Source organism: Equus przewalskii, chromosome 25 (assembly GCF_037783145.1).
Source record: "Equus przewalskii isolate Varuska chromosome 25, EquPr2, whole genome shotgun sequence".
Lineage (NCBI taxonomy): Eukaryota > Metazoa > Chordata > Mammalia > Perissodactyla > Equidae > Equus > Equus przewalskii.
This window is the reverse complement of record NC_091855.1, coordinates 6,257,615-6,273,296: the sequence shown is the minus strand read 5'-3', so window position 1 is coordinate 6,273,296 and position 15,682 is coordinate 6,257,615. Positions and strand designations below refer to the sequence as shown.

Here is a 15,682-nt window from a genome sequence, read left to right as displayed (position 1 = left end):
TCAGTATGTCAAGCCTTCTCTATACGGATGGGACATCAGCTCCCCCACCATCCCCAACCCTCCCTCCCCACTTCCGCATTCACCTGCTGGAAGTGATGCCTTTACGCTGATAACATATAGGTTTTAAAAATGTATATGATGTCACAAGTCTCCACAGATGTTCACGTCATTTGGGAAAGTAAAGGCAAATGATTGATGAAGTGAAGAGACTGGATTGTTTGTCAGCAACCTTGGGCTGTTTCTTCTACTTGTTTCTACTTGCTGTTTCTTTCACCCATTGCCTGGCTATTTTGTATTCATCTTTCAGGTCTGAGCTGAACTGCATTTCTTCAGTATGGCCATTTCTAACCCCACCAAATCTTAATATTGACCCCTGTTCTCATGGTAACCTGGTGTTCCGTAGAGCACCGACCACACATTGTCGTCGCCCACTTGTTTGTGTTTGGATACCCGCGTCCCTCCCACTAAGCTGTAAACTCCGTAGCATCCTGCTGTTTTGTTCATCACTGTAAACCCAGTGCCTAGCCTTGTGTCTGGCATCCAAAAAATATGTACGGAGTGAGTTAATTGGGGGCTTTTAAACTGAGACTTGAAATATTGACACATAGCTTGGCAAAGGGTTGATGTTGAGAACATCATGGCTGACACACCAATATTTATTCCACTTCCTCGGCCATTGCGTCGCAGCCATACAGTTTGGGGAATTGCTCTCTGCCTCCAGGATACGTATTAATTGGTCTAAGCCACATTAGTAATCCCATGCGCTGTGTCACATATGGCATGCCTCTAGCGACAATTATTTGTTCAGCAGTAGAGAACCCGTGACCCAAATTGGCCCAATCATATCGAGGGGAAGAAATGTTCCAATGCTGGGGGAAAACATTTGCTCTCTCTTCAGCCAGATGTGAAAGAGGGGGATGTTGCCACATCATACTGGCAGCCATCTTATACCTATGAGAATTCATAGGATTTTTTAAAATGTGTAATATAAATTTATTCTGTGCCATTTTCCTTATTTATAGATTTTAAATAGATTAAAATACATCAATATTTCATGAAAAATAAATGCCAGTAGAAGAATTTAGATGATATCTGTGATTTGGCCTGGAATATCCTTTTTTTCATTTCAAACATCATTTTTTAAAAAGTTAATAAAAATTATAAGGATTGCTGCATTCTTCACATATCCTGTGTCTTACAAATTTTAATTTAATTGCCTATTCTTTTCTCAACTACATATGTTAGTGGTATATGCTCCTGTTTTTTGAATGGGAAGAGTATTCATTTTCTGTTTCTTAATAGTGATATTTAGGTCTTCTTTCTCTGATTCTTCAAGAAAGTGCTTCATGCTGAGTTTGAACAGTAATCGAGAGTCTGGTCCAGCAAGTGGTGGGCAATTACAGATCTCTCTAATTTTGAGAGCCTGAGATATGAGTCTATCCATGTGCTCAGCTCAATTTCCAGGAGAAGGGTGCGTAGATAAGCGTTCTGGCCACTTGGGATGACTGTGGAAGCTGTCTGCAACTTCCACCTGCTGCCAAAACACTGAACTGGCTCTCACATCCAAATGGGCCTTTGCAGCAAGCTGTAGTCCAATTTTGTCAGCATCGGCCTCCAGGGTTCTGCTGTATGGTCTGTCAAACATATACTCTAGGAATTTAGACTGTATCCACTGGCCCAAAAGTGCCAAGCTATCTCGAGGACAAATGGCCCAAATCATTGTGAGAAAAATCAGACCTAGGAAATCCAATAAATGAACCAAGCTAGTTTCTTTCTGCAGCATGCCCAAGTACTATGTATACTATTTCGTGGCCCAGAAGATGAAGCAGAGATTGTGGATAGCACAGCAGAGAGCATGAAGAACTTGGGTGTTTGATGACATCCGTGAGATGCTGCATCAGCAAGTATTGATAGTTGGCTTGTCTCAGAGAAACAGAGAGAGAAAGAATGTTCCAGACAGAGGGAACTGGTGAGGAAGGGCCACATATTTGAGGAACAGGAAGAAGATTGGTGTGGCTGGATTATTCATTTAGGGACGTTTCTTGAGATGAAGCTAGAAAGGTGAAGAGGGACCAGTTCATACAGGGGCTTGTGGTTGTACTAAGTACCAGCTAAGAACTCAGTCTCTGGAATCGAGCAAATCTGGGTTCAAATCCCAACTCTCTTATTTCCAACTGGGAGACCTTGGGAAATTTACTTAATCTCCTCTCTAAACCGCAGTTTCCTGTCTTATAAAGGAATGGCAACATAGCGTTCCACAGTGTTCCTTCAGGGGGTTCCTGGGAAGAGTAAATGAAAAATTGCAAAGAACTTAGGAGTTTGATAAATGACTCGAGTAAACAAAATAAAGTCTATTATAGTTGCTATTGTATTCTTGTTTGGGGGCAGAATTAATGTGACAACGATATTAACTATAACGATTTTGGACTCTCTAAGAGCTTAAGCAGATTTCCATTTTAGGAAGTTTCTCCTGGTTGCACAGTGGATAAGGCATTAAGAGAGGCACATTAGAGGCAGCGAGAGCAGATAGGAGAGGCTATTGCATATTTCAGGCAAAGATGTTGGAGGTTTGGACTAAGGTAGAGACAGTAAAGATGGAGGGAAATACATGGATTAGAGTTTTTAGGAGGTAGAACTGGTAGATGTGATAATTGATTGAATATGAGAGGTGAGGAAGAGGGAAGAGATGTAGATAACTACTAAAGTTCAGGCTGGGTGCATTTTTACTAGGCCAGGGAACCCTGTAGGAGAAACAGGTTGTGAGTGCCTGGGGGAGTGGTGGGAGGAGAAATACCTTTAGTTTTGGACTCAGTGAGTTTAAGTTACCTGTGAGCTATCCAGGAGGAGACACATAGTCAGCAGTTAAATATAAATGTCTACTATTTAGAGGAGAGGTCTGGTCCGGAGATACAATTTTGATTGTCAACATGTAAATGGTTACTGGAGCCATGCAGGTGGGTAAAAATTGGAAGAGAAAAATGACCAGACCCTAGAGGAAACCCAAAGATTAAAGGCCAGTTAGTTAATCAGAAACAATGAGTTTGGTCGCAAATAATTAGATCAACCCAGACCCGCTCGAACAATAAACGGTTACACAACGAGAAAGCCCAGCAGCAACGTGGGCTTCAGGATCGATTAGATTCAACTGGCTAGTTATGCCGTCAAATTCTCAACTTCTTTCCATTTCTGGGCACTGCCTTGTGTGGTGCTGGCTTCCTTCTACAGCCGACTCCTTTCTGTAGCTGCAGGGTGGCTGCCCACGATTACCAGGGCTACATACTCCCTTCTCCACCTGAGAAAGCAGAGCGGGCTGTCGCTTCCTCGGAGAAGAGAGAGGCTTCTCACTCTGAAGTCCCTACTGACAGCTCTCCTTCCATTGGCTAGAAGTGGGTCCCAGGCCCACGTCTGAACCAACACTGTAAACCTCAGAATGGGATTAGGACAATCTATCTGAACCACACACAACCCACACAAGTGTGGAGAGGGAAGTCAAGTCCTTCGTTGCTCATGCGCTGTGAGTGGAGGCCCGAGGCTCGAATATCCGGACAACTGCAGAGGTAATCACAGCGCCCACTAAAACCACGCAGTGAAACAGACTGAGAGACGGCCTGGGGATTACGAAGAAAACGTGGAGTGGACACTGTTATCTTCATGTTTCAGGATGGAAGGAATGGTCTGCTGGGATGGATACTGCTGAGAGACCAAGTAAGATGAGAAGAGAAGGGAACACTCGCTGGTGAGCTTAGTAAGGGGCAGATGGGGGAACAAGTAGGTGGGAGTTAAGGAGTGAAGGGAGCTGAAGAAATGAGGGCACGCCTCTCTTCTGAGAAGATAGGGTGATAGAGGCATAATGTGGAATGGAGGGAACATTTTTGTCTGCTTGTTTATGTTTGTTTTGAAGATGACAGAGATTCCAGCATATTTCAACGTTTATTGACTAATCTGTTACAGAGGGAGAAGTGTTAGATGATGAGATGACACACTTTAAAATACTAGAATATGCCACGTTGTTGGACCAGTATGCCTGGATATTAAACCTACAGGTTCCTTCATGACAGTAAGGGTACTTAGTCGTGGCAAAGATCAGTGTGTCTGACAGGTGTGTGAAGATTTCAAGAATCCCGTGTGTGATTTCACTATACCAATCTGTTGGCTTTAAGGGAATCACACACTTCTCTCAAGTTCTGGGAACATTGAGAAATAGGTGTAGGAACAAGAAACCAAGATAACAGCATGACTATTGGTAAAGCTGGACTGGAGAACGTAGCCCAGATGAAGCTCCAAGAGCTCTTTCCTAGTCATTGTGCCTTGAATTGCATTTGCCAACCCGGCCCTGCCAAAGCAGCTGGACAAGCATCGGCCTTTCCCTGCAGGGGCACCCCGTTGCCGGGCAGACGTACAGCGTGGAGGAGAAGAAGGCAGACGCTGCTGCGGGGGGGCCATCTCTCTGGAGAGAGGAGGCCAGAGAGAGAGGGAGAGGCCACATGTGGGCAGTGGTTGCTGGCAGGTCTACTAACTAGTTTTGATCTCTCTTCCTCTCTGGGGAGAATGAATGGAGGGAAGGAGGGTGAAAGGTTTCTCTCCAACACTACCAGTTTAGTGGAAGGGTCTCTCTTATCATCTGAGGCAGGAGCTCAGGGAAAAGAGGAAAATGTTTCCTCCTTTGTGATACATGGACTAACAACCCCAGATAGACAGTTTTAAGTCATACTCATGAAGTTGTATATATGTATAAGAGATATGCCGAGTTAACATGGAAACAAGTTTCCTGAAGGATGATAGAGTTCCAAGAACATTTTTCCATAGTTTTCCAAATGTTCCATTTGTGGCTTGGATTCAAGTCAGAATTATGAGGTTTCTAAGCAACATAAACAGAGACAGTAAACTGGGCTTGAGTCATTTTAAAATAAATTAAAATAAACAGATCCCCTGTCACCCTAGCTCGGCTCAGGCCAGCTGAGGTGTGGATCTCACTTCTGGTGACCCACTCTGGTGAGTAAACAGCGCAACAAGCATGGTCACCCCGGGCTGCCAGCGGGGGGAAAGACGAGCACGACGGTCTGCTCCCAGCATTCTGGCTGCCACCTCTTCTACAGCGGGTTCTGCTCAGCTGACATCTTCGCTGCTCCTGCCCCTGAGACTTTAGTAGGGGCCCCGGAAAGCAGCTAGCCAAATGGACCATAGATCCTAGAACAACGGCAGCTGCTGCTGGACATGGGGGATGCCGCGCAGGCCCCGCCTTGCTCACAGAAGGAGGCAGGCGCTTTCATGGTGACAACAGAGGGATGTCAGGAGAGTTCCACGTTCCCTTCAAACTTCTCCCCTATTGAGAGTTCCAAAAGTCCACCATCAGCTGCTGACATGCGGGACTTTAAGAGAGGCTGAAACACTGTTTGAAGAGTGCTAGTTTACATTTGAATTTGTCATGTGGGAGAAGTTACATGTTAAGTTGTTAACAACCTCTAAAAGCTTAGTATGAATTAGCCTTAGCAAATCCCATTCTACAGGGTAACTCGCTGAGAGCAGGCTCCTCTGAGAAAGGGGCAGGACAACAAGCACTTTGAACGGTTGGGGCAAGAGAGTGGCTGAGGGGAATGGGGAGCAAGGTTTAGGAATGACAGCCTGAGGGAGGAAGCACCATAGGGAAACTGGGAGATGGGTACCAACCAGATAAGTTTGGTGCCACTTGAGGAGACAGGAGGACGTCAGTGATCACCTCCACTTTTCTCAACCTCCATGTGAGATTCACTTCGTTCCCATCAAATACCCAGAAGAGCACCAGGCCCACCCACGACAGAGATGGACAGTTGGCAACTCTGTTCTGTCCACCAGCAGCAGCCTCCACGCCTACTCCATGCTGACCTCAGTACTGTTCAGAGGCTCACAGTGGACACACACACACACAGACACATATGCACACACACAGACATCCAGACACACACACACACACAGCAACAACCATGAGAACAAGTTAAATAGAAGTATCAGTGATCCCAAGTCTTACTGTAGAACAGCAGCTCCCTAGAATACCCAGTGGCACATATGCCAACAGATGGTGATTGATTGATCTCGGAACCAAAGTGTGAGTAATTCTTTCCTAAAGTTGAGGCATGCTCCCCTCCTGGTACTCCCTTCCGACCAGACCGCAGTTTGGAGAAGCTGCCCACTTCGTCTTGTTCTACAAAGTGCTGCCGTATGGAGAGAATGGAGAGGCCTGGAAAACTGGAACACCCCAGTCAACTGGAGCTCGAATAGTTAGAGCTCTCACTTAATCGGGTAATTTTTCTGCAGTTCTCGAAAAACTGCAAAAGAGCCACTGACATATGGATATGAGCATTAAAAAAACATTTCTAGGTAAGTGAGAAACTGCTTAGTGTAAATTAGTAGATGGCTGTGCATCATATTTCTGTGTGTTGGAATCGGGAGGCACGAATCCCCTTGTTCTCAACATGCCTCTTCAGAGAACTTTTTGGATTCTGCTGGGAGAGAGCAGAAGCGGCAGGGCCAGACTAGTCACTTTAGTGCACTTAAACACGACGCAGAGTCAGCGTAAGTTTTAGAATTACTGTTATTTTTATAATTATATTAAATTCCTTTATATATTATTATATCATAATATTAGATTCCTATAATTAAAAAAGTACTTAATTATATTCACCATGCTCTGCTTATTGAAGCAGAGTGGGCTCGCTGAGTCAAATGATTTTGTAAAGCATTCTCCAGCTTTCTTTATAAAGTTATTTTTTATATATATCTCTCATTCTCTAGGTAACACTGAGGCAACCGTGGTATTCTGTTCTCCAAGCACTTCAGCTAATTGTGGCTTTCTTGTACAAATCAAACACGGTATTTCTCGTCTTCAGCTTAGCACTGTTGCAGCCCGTGCACGATTTATCTGTTTCTAGGACGTTGAGGAGTTTCAGGAAACTACACAGCAGGCTGCAGAGAGAAAATCCCTGGTCTTGAATTTCTACGTGTCGCTTGATTTTCTGAGTCGTTTAATCTCATCTCTCAAATAGGCGAATCACCACTGTCTTTGGATGACTCACGCAGGAAATCAAGTCTCTTTGCTTCAGTTCGGTTTGCATTTCCCTCAGTTTAATTATCTCCGTCACATGTAGCCCTACTCCAGACCAGCCCCTGGCGTGCTAGTTCATTAACAGGGTCACCGACGAGAAAGGCTGCAGCTGTGCTACAGCGTTTCTGTTGGATTCTCAGTTCCCCAGAGGACACAGATCAGGTTTGAACCCAGCATTTTGGGTTGCTTTCTAACTCTTTATTTCGGCAAATTTTATATTTATTTAGTTATATCTAAAGTGCTTTGTGAAAGTGGAAAGAGGTCCTTTAGCCACTGGCAGAAATTGTGGAAGCTTAATTTATTGAAATACAGTTATGTGCCACCAGCAGTGGGCACACTTTCTGAGAAATGCGTCTTCGGGTGATTTCATCCTTCTTCGAGCGTCATAGAGTGTACCCACACAAACCTAGATGGTACCCAGGCTATGTGGTACAAATATTCTGGGACCACGGTTGTATATGCAGTCCATTGACCAAAATGTCAGTATGTGGCACATGACTGTGTTTATACATGTTTTCTTCCTGAATTTTCCCCTCTCCTCGATTTGCTAAGATTACCTGGACCTACTGGAAGTCGACCTCAGGAATCTTTGTAGTAAGGAAAGCACAAGCACCAGAAGCTTTTATCTTTCACAAAAGTTCAAGCCCGTTGATGAGATGATGCTGGGTGTCCAGAGAAAAGGAGGAGAGAAGGTTCTGGAGAGAGCAAGGGGGAATCATATAGGAGAGATTACTGGAGATTGGGAAGGGATGAAGGGCTGGGGATCCTGCACATTCCTATCTGCCCACCTGTGGGATGGAGTTACAAGAGGACTGATGTCCAGCTTCCAAGAAGTGGTCCAGGGAAATGGCCCGAAATGGGGGTGGCTGCATGGTGCACTGAAGGAGGTAGGCCCCAGACGGTGGGCCAAGGCTTAAACACCCTCCACTGTCGGGACAGGTTGTGGAGAAGGTAAAGATAGAGAGGAGCTCCCGGCAGGTCCTCTTTCACTCCTGGCCCTGGCTCTTATCCCCCACCCACTCCCATTCTGCAGAGAGCCTTCTACTTGCTGAAATCTTGCTCTGCCTTCATGGCTGGTTCAAGTCCTATCTTCTCTGCAAAGTTTGTTCCATCCACTCTTGGTCCACTTATTCTGCTCATCCTCAGAACTCCTGCCACACTGACACGTTGCCCCACACAGAGAAGCACTTGATGATCCATTGTCCTAAAGTCTTCCCTCATTCACTTGTTCAACAGATCCTTTCTGAACTCATGCTGAGTGTGGCACTGGGAAGCTACCGTGTACACAGGGACAAGGACCCCGCCCTCTGCGTGCTCACATTCTGTGGGGGCCGGGAGGAGAGAGAATGACAGCTCTTACTCTTTAATGTATACCAGGCTCTTGTCTCAAATTAATTATAGGTCACGAGAAGGGAAGAGTCACAGAGCACTTAGGCGGGCACAGCTCCTGGATCACTCTTGGAGGAGAAGTGGTCCGTCACAAACTCCCCAGGATACTCTGGAGTATCTCGGCACACTAGGTAATTAAGGAAGGGTGGTCCCTAGATGTCAGGCAGGATCCTATAAACCCTAGTCTTAGGCACAGTAAGATCTCAGAATTTTTCCATCCTAAAATTTGTATTTTGTTATTATTATTGCTAATGCACGTAAATGTTGACTTTTGGCGTATTTCCTTAGACCTTAGACTTGAATTTAGAATCCCCCTACAGCTTAGTAAAAAGGCTACTGGTGATTTGCCAGTGCTCATGAAGCAGATGACTCTTCATGTACAAGGAGTGTCCTTCCTGTTTCTGCTTGAATGTGTCCAGTTGGTTAAAGGAACTCTTTTATACTCAGGACTTGGCAGATCCAGTATGGTTAAGTATCTTCCCAGGCCGATGTGAGATGTTGGTTTAAAAATCTGGCTTCCCTGCCAAAAGAAAGACAAAACATGGAAAGAAAGCAAACTAAGAGTGGGTGGTCTTTTTCCAAATTACTGGCATTGTCAAAAAATTTTCCCTTACAACATGAAAGCCAAATATGTCCCTGGAGAGAGGGGTCTTGGATCCACATGGAATAGTGAAAATAGAAACATAGATTGATGGTTTCTAAGAAAAGCAATTATCTTACATTTGGTACTAGAATCACTTGGTTCAGATCATTATTTCTGAACCACTCTTCCTGCTGGTGATTATCATTTTGTGAGGCAGAGATCTCAACCATGGAATTAGGGACTGTCTCATTCACTTTTCTCACAATAGTGTGTCAACCGTAAAGAAAGAAATGTCTGGAAGAAGCAGGATAGTGGGAAAGAGATGTTTAATCATTAACATGGTAAAGAAATAATTATGGATCTTAAATAGATCCTAGAGGGATACCAGATGCTACCAGCAATTGAGAGGAAACGGGGCTGGGTAGGTTTGCGAAATGAGATCTATCCTCGCCAATGCCACGCTTGGCAGCGGAAGCTTCACAGAGGAAAATCAAGGCTTTCAAAGCTTCGTTTGCAAGTTGGCATGTAGTATTTGTTTAAAAAAAGGGAGAGGGAACTATTGTATAAAAAGATTCTCTTTTCCTTCGTGCCTGCATTTGATATTATAGAAAGTTTCCTACTGAGGAAATAAAGCCAGGATTGACTTCTCATTCCAAAAAAACAACTATTTGAGGCTACGTGCAAAAAAATCGGATTTTTATCTTCTCTTGGAAAGCTGACCCAGAACAAGCCGCATTCTTCAGTCACAGTCACATACCAGCTGAAAGGACCCTAGAAGAATGACAAGGACAACTATTTTATGTTAATTTTTTTGAAACTTTGTTTAATAAGTGCTGTTTTATGGTCACATTTTGGGGTCCGTGCACTTCCTTTGGCTGCATGTAGATTAAGCCACACTGGAGAATTCATGGGAGGCCCATTTTTTTTAGAGTGTTATCCTATCAGCTGTTTTTAGTTTTTCTTTGTGAAGTGATCATTTGACTTGAAATGGTACACAGTTTTGTTTCTCAAGCCATTTATATACTTGAAAATTGATAGAGACAAAAATGCAGGGAGGGCGATCCAGGCTGCCCTTTAAGTGGGATGAATGATGGGGCTGATGTAGTGGATGCAGCAGAGCCCAGGAAATGCCAACCCTTCTGGAATGTGCCGTTCCTGTCCTGGCATTATGTATTATATCATAAAAATGTCACGTTTTCTTGGGAGACTTTGTCACTCTTCTGTCCTGCTAGGTGGCATGATGATTTCATAATCTTTGCAGATTTCTGACCAACGCTGCTCCTGTTTCAACCAAAACCCATCATTTAAGTTTACTATGCTAATGACTGAAAACTAATTTCCCAAAATTGAACTAGGCAATAATAAAAATTAGAACAAGAACAGGTGATATTAATTAAAAAAAATATGAGTCATAGAGCACAGAGATCAAGTTTTGTGAATAGTATTTGGAGACAAAGTACAAAACAAACACTTCATTTACTTGGGGGAAAAGAGGAAGAAAGAGAAAATTTTGCATTACTATAGTTATTTATTACTGAAACATTGGATTTCAACTATCTTGGGATTGCCAACATCTTCCAAATAAAGTGAATTCCAAGAAAGTCTGGTTAGGGGAAGACCTTACTGTCTTCAAAACATATTATAAACCATTTATTTCTATATGCTGCCCAATGCTTGTTCACAGCAGCAAAGGACCTAGCTAATAAAATAACCAGCTGGACAAACCATCAAATTTTTTTTCCACTGAGGAAGATGAAACCTGAGCTAACATCTGTTGCCAATCTTCCTCTTATTTTGCTTGAGGAAGATTGTCCTGAGCTAACATCTGTGCCAACCTTCCTCTGCTTTATATGTGGGCTGCTGCCACAGAGTGGCTGACGAGTGGTGTAGGTCTGCACCTGGGATCCAAACCTGGGAACTGGGCTCGTGAAGCAGAATGCACCGAACTTAAACACCACAGCACGGGGTCGGCCCCAAACAATCAAGTATTTATGTGTTACACAGTGCTCTAGGTTCTAGGAACCTTTTGGTCATTTGAGGTTTTCCCTCCCTGGCACTGCTCTCTAACAATCTTCCATCCCCACATTGCACCTTTGTGTCCCAAGTTGGATTCTTACCTCCTTTTAATGCAGAGTCTCACCATAGTCCATCCTAAATTAAGAAATTAGATTTTTGGGGGCTGGCCCCATGGCCAAGTGGTTGGGTTCCACATGCTCCAGTGTGGCAGCCTAGGTTTGTGAGTTCAGATACTGGCTGCAGAACTGCTCCACTCATCAGCCATGCTGTGGAAGCATCCAACATACAAAAACTAGAGGAAGATTGGCACAGATGTTAGCTCAGAGCAAATCTTCCTTAGCAAAAAAATAAAGAGGAGAATTGGCAATGGATGTTAGCTTAGGGAGAATTTTCCTCACAGACACACAAAATAAAATGAAAGAAAGAAAGAAATTATATTTAATTAATTAATTTTGAGGAAGATTAGCCCTGAGCTAACATCTGCTGCCAGTCCTCCTCTTTTTGCTGAGGAAAACTGGCCCTGAGTTCACATCCGTGCCCATCTTCCTCTACTTTATATGTGGGACACCTACCACAGCATGGCTTGTCAAGCAGTGCCATGTCTGGACCCGGGATCCGAACCGGCGAACCCAGGGCCACTGAAGCGGAACGTGCGAATTTAACTGCTGTGCCACTGGGCCAGCCCTATATTTTATTTTTAATCTGTCCTTCAAATCAATATCTGTGACCAATCCAAGAAAAGTGTGACTTTTTCTTACTTTCAAATTGTGCCTTTAATTAGCTGGTCAAGGGCAACTTGCATACCTTTATAAAACCTTCAAATTATTCTTCCCCTTTCTGTCATTTATGCAGTCTCTTTTTATGAAGTCTTGCTTTTATGAATAGATTCCAAAACAAGCACAGAGCAGACTCTGTGAACCTGGTTGTATTGTTCATCATATACTGCAGGCAGGGCTGAAATGCATTCCAAAATTAAATACATAAAATGATGATCACCCCCAAACAGTTGGCGAGCCGTTAACTTAGGGAACCTATCCAACGAGAAGTTTCGCTATCCTCAAAACAACTCAGGTGAGATCGCCTGTCTCCTTCTACGTTCCCTGGTTAACTTTTTTTGGCTTTTATCTTAAAAACCATTTTATTCTGTCTGCATGATCATGTTAGCCAGCCCGAGTGGTCTAGTGGTTAAGATTCCATGCTACTGCCACAGCCTGGGTTCGTTTCCCGGTCAGGAAACCACACCACCTGGCTGTTGGTTGTCACGTTGTGGCAGCTGCGTGTTGCTGTGATGCTAAAAGCTATGCCACCAGTGTTTCAAATATTAGCAGGGTCATTCATGATGGGTAGGTTTCAGTGGAGCTTCCAGACCAGACAGACTAGGAAGAAGGACCTGGTCACCCACTTCTGAAAAAGCTGGCCACGAGAACCCTATGAAGAGCAGTGGGGCACTGTCTGATAGAGCGCCTACCCGGCAGGGCTCTGTTCTGTGTACGCAGGGTCTCTAGAAGTCAGAATCAACAGAACTACCACCACCAACAACAATGACCATGTTGCAGGAGTAAACCTCCGGTGGGCCTACAGCCTGGGTCTGCAAAGGAAGGCTGTGTCTGCGATCTGACATCCCGCTTCCCCAGTCTCCCCGCAGACGGCCAGCAGTGCTGGGGTGGTTTTGTATGTGTCACTCGCACCTGGTGAGCAGTTAGTGCTCAGAACAGTTGGCAGCAGGTAGGAAAGTATGGCAGGAACGGGGCCAGCAGAGGTGGCATGAGTGGAAGGGTGCAAAGTCTTCCATGAGAAAGACAGAAACTCTCCTGCCTGGGGGAATCCTCAGTCAGCGTGGGTGACAATCCTGTGGGAGTCTGGGAAGCCACAGCCCCGTTCAGCAACAAGCCGCATGCACTGTCTTGGGCTTTGTGCAACCACCTGCACACATTGCTGTACGCTGTGCCATTCAAAACACTTTTTGTGCTTTAACTGGGTCTGTTGGAATTTTTCTGCTGGTCCATCCTTCATCCAGCTGTGACAACTTCATGTTCATTGTCTGAAGAGGGCGTAGGTTTGAATCACACGGACTCCAGGGTTTCTATGTTTCTCAGTTCTTACACTCCTATTAAGGGTTTATGAGGATGAGGTGATGATGGCCTTAAAATCCTCTGAGATAACCAAAAAGACCATGCAAAGTGAAGAGCGCCTCTTTCCGTCCTAGTACCCAAGGGAAAATCCCAGCGCACTGCCGTTTGTGTGAGATAATCTGTTTAGCTTGTCTAGTAGACTATGTTTCCATGTCTTGTGGTTTGGCCCTAAGTTCTAAACTGAGTAGAGTTAAACCTGTATACACCATGTTAATAATTACAGGCAATATGCTTTGTTATAAATGTTGATAAAAGCAAGACCGTAATGTACCACAATCTGAAATCTCTGATGATTGGGATAATAGCAGTGAACAGGAGCAATGCTTCCAGGCCTAGATGGGCTGACCGTGTTACCATTTGTTCCCAGAAGAGACCTGGGACAAGGCAGGCGACCCCACAAGTCAGGGGCACTGGCTAAATATCGTGTTGCTTTTCAGGATAACCTAATTCTGTCTAAATTCTAGACTACACAAGTGTAAAACAAAGATGTTTATTTTAGTATTCCTCTGTGTTCCAAATAAAGCTACATCGTGACTTCATGGGACAGGACAGAACTAGTATCTAATGCTCAGAACAAGACAGGATCTGCTAATTAGCTCAGAGAACATGCTCAGTGAAATCTGTGCTGGACTGGATGCGAGCATATGCAATGTAGGTATGCCGCTGGCTTATTAGCTTCGGCTGCGTAAATGGAACCGATGAAAGTTTTAGGACCTTTTTTTACAGTTAAATTGTCTGAGCGTGCTTCAAGTATGCATTGAGTACTCCGTGGTTGCCCTCAGTTCCTTTTCCAGCGAGCCAAATTTTCGTTTGGCACAACCTGTACTTGGCTGGTTTTCTGCCTCAAGTTTTTTAAACTTACAGGTTGCCTGAAATGATTCGGAGGTCGCTTGTCTTGGGAGTAGGGAGGAGAAAAGCTTTAGGGGAGAAAGTCCTGCCTGGTTTCAACCAGAGCAGCTTTCATCTTTTTTGTATGTTGGAGTTTCATGTAAATCTTTCCTGTCAGGGGAAGAAAAGATTTTCACTGCTTAAAAATGCGCTTGAAAACAGTTTGTACAGACCATTGTGCTAAAAAACGCACGTAGTTAAAGTCAACCATTGTTAAATGCGTTCTCAAAAAGGGCATTAGTACTTCTTAAGGCCCATGGAGATGAGCCAAGGTTAGCGGTGTGTAAATCCAAGGGGCGCAAGCTCGGAGGACCTGAATGACAGTGGCAGCAATGGTGTTTGGAAAAGCAGGTCACAGGTGGGGAAACCTTCCTCTGTCCGCACTGAAAGTCCTCATGACATCTTTCTGAACTCCCGGATCCCGTCCACACTGAACACCAGCAATGGTGGTCTTGCTTGAATGTTCTCTCTAAAGAGGCGACTGTGGCGTGTCACTTGAAATCAGCTAAAACGTGGTATAGAACCTGCGGCACTCTTTATGGCTAGGTCCACTGTCAGGTTTATGACAGAATCCAGTTTACTTGACTTGTAGATTACTACTCCAGGATGACTGCTCTTTGCAAAGGTTTTGTCTTAACGAAAGAAAATATCAATTTATATGCTTTGTTCTCAGATGTAAAAGGAATATGTTTGGGATTGAAAAAGACACTTTAAAAATGAATTTCTAGCTACTAATGGATCCCAGGGCAAATTGCTACGCCACAAATTTAAAAAAACAGTCAAAACTAAAGCAACATCTTTGTTCGTTGGGTTATAAAAAGGTACATTCCCCTTTGATCTGTTCCTACAAAGGAGGATGTTAAATGTTTTATGAATAGAGTTGTCTAGCAAATTCCTTTGTGGGAACATATCTTAAAAAATATTTAGAGATGAAAAAAAGATTTATGTACAAGAATGTTTCAGCTTTATTTATAATGAAGAAAAATGGAAAACTACTTAAATATCCAGCAAAAAGAATTTAGTTAAATAAATTGTGGTGCATTCACATATGGGAATATTACGCAGCCCTTGAAAATTATACTTCTGAAGACAAATGATTTTATAAAATTTGAACATAAATGTTAAGTGAGTGTATATTAAATATTACTGTAAAGTTAATTTAATGCAAATATTGAGTAAATGTACGTGGAGTTTAATCCCTATATGCTAAAAAAAAGTGTCGATATAAGCATAAAAGGACAATAAGGAAAGTCATCTAAATATTAATAGCATTTATCTTTGTGCTGGAATTAACAATAATTTTTTTGCCTCTTGACCTTTCTTTATTGCATACATTCTTTATTAAAAGAACGCATTATTTTTAGAATCAGAAAAAAAAAAGCTAATTATGTAGTGAGGTACTTGTCCAGGCAGAAGCTGACATACTTTTTTCTGTAACAAAATCTGTTGGTAAAGGAACTTGGAGTCTCTGGGAGGAGGTGGGTAATTTGCCTGAGAATTCCCAGAGCGTCACGAGGGGAGGAGACCCAGGTCTCAGTCCCTGCTTCCTGACAGTCAGAGTGATTGAATATCTGTTGATAATGAATTGAAACTGGT

General features: G+C 43.6%; 1 protein-coding gene across 1 annotated transcript in view; it reads left to right on the top strand.

Annotated features, from left to right (window-relative positions):
- Positions 1-4,865: 4,865 nt before the first annotated feature.
- Positions 4,866-15,682, top strand: part of LOC103556881 (potassium channel subfamily K member 16-like) — a 31,870-nt gene continuing 21,053 nt past the window's right edge. The window contains exon 1 of the mRNA XM_008529183.2: positions 4,866-4,992. The gene's annotated coding sequence lies outside the window, so the exon portion shown is untranslated. The remainder of the gene's footprint in view (positions 4,993-15,682) is intronic.